This window comes from Apium graveolens, chromosome 3, assembly GCF_009905375.1.
Source record: "Apium graveolens cultivar Ventura chromosome 3, ASM990537v1, whole genome shotgun sequence".
Taxonomy (NCBI): Eukaryota; Viridiplantae; Streptophyta; class Magnoliopsida; order Apiales; family Apiaceae; genus Apium; species Apium graveolens.
In genome coordinates, this window is record NC_133649.1 from 87730002 (window position 1) to 87731883 (window position 1882).

The window sequence follows — 1882 nt, forward strand, 5'->3', positions numbered from 1 at the left end:
TAATTTCCAAAAATTAAATTCTTAATTAATAATATTAAGAACTTTTCTTAATTAATTTATAATCAATTAAATCTCATTTAATCAATTATTAAATTTACCAATTAATTATTTATTTCATAAATAAATAATTATCAGCCATTATTAATTAATTCCTCCACCATTAAATCATTCTCTTTTATGGTGTGACCATGTAGGTTCAATATTAAGCCGGTACTAGAAATAAATAATAATAAAACTATTTTATCATTATTTATATAAATTCTTTAATTCATTAAATATGATTAATTAATTAATCATATTTATTCTATATCGTGAGGGATACTTCTCAGCATATCGCGACTATCCGGATAATACGAATTCACTGCTTAGAATACCAAGAACCTATTCAGTGAATAGTTACCGTATAATCAATTCCTTCTACCCTGCAATATCACGATTAAATACAAGGCATGGAACTTGTGTCAAGCCTATCTTATTTAATCACTTGCTTTCCCATTCACTATGCTTAGCTCTATTTAATGTAAATTAGAAACTCCTTTCTAATTTCATTCACTCTGGCCAGAGATTCCTGAACTAGCATAAGTGGATCAGCATTGAACATTCTCTTCCTTCACTGGAAGGGGTAGATCCTTTATTGATCATACACTATCTTCGTGTACAAATTCCTATACTCGGTAGCGCCCTTATAATTGTCCCTGGAGACTAAGAACTAAACCAAATCATAGTTCAGTGTACACAAGATGACTATGATGACCTCAAGTCTAAGGATACTTGTACAACTATCACTATATAAACAACTGCTGACACGTGAGTGAACTCCATCAGTTGTTCAGCTGTGTGAGTCATGTTCAGTGAACTTATTCTATAATAAGCACCTACATACTAGCTATAGTGTCACCACACAAATGTCTATGAGAACAGACATCCTTCATAATGAAGCAAGCATAGTATGTACCGATCTTTGCAGATTATTAATTACCAGTTAGTAATCCTATGACCAGGAACTATTTAAGTGTAGAGTTATCATCTTTTAGGTCTCATTATTATGATCTCATCACAATCCATAAAAAGCTTTGCTCTAAACTATGGTATATCTTATTTAAACACTTAAAATAGATAGAGCCCGCAATAAAAAAACAAAACAAGTCTTTTATTAATATCAATAAAATCAAAACAGATTACATAAAAGTTATTCCTAAATCCTCATACATGATTGGACTTAGGACATATCTCTTTCAATCTCCCACTTGTACTAAAGCCAATCACTCTGGTATCTAATACCCATCTTGTCTTTATGACGATCAAAGTGACTTTGAGAAAGTGGCTTTATTAAAGGGTCTGCGATGTTGTTATGTATGTCAACTCTCTCGACGTTGACATCTCCTCTTTCAACAATCTCCCTAATCAGATGAAAGCGACGCAGGACATGTTTGGAATTTTTATGAGACCTAGGTTCCTTGGCTTGTGCTATTGCTGCGTTGTTATCACAATACAACACAATAGGCTCTTCAATGCTAGGAACAACTCCCAACTCAGAAACAAATTTCCTCATCCAAATGGCTTCTTTTGCAGCCTCACTTGCAGCTATATATTCTGCTTCCGCTGTGGAGTCAGCCGTTGTAGACTGTTTGGAACTTTTCCAACTAATCGCACCACCATTCAGAGTAAACATGTACCCTGACATGGATTTGCTATCACTTTCTGATGGAAAACTAGAGTCAGTATAACCCTCTATTTTCAACTCAGATTCACCACCAAAAACAAGAAAATTGTCCTGAGTCCTTCGCAAGTACTTAAGGATGTTTTTCACTGCTTTCCAGTGGTCTTTACCTGGATTGGACTGATATCTGCTCATCACACTAATTGAATAAGCAACATCAGG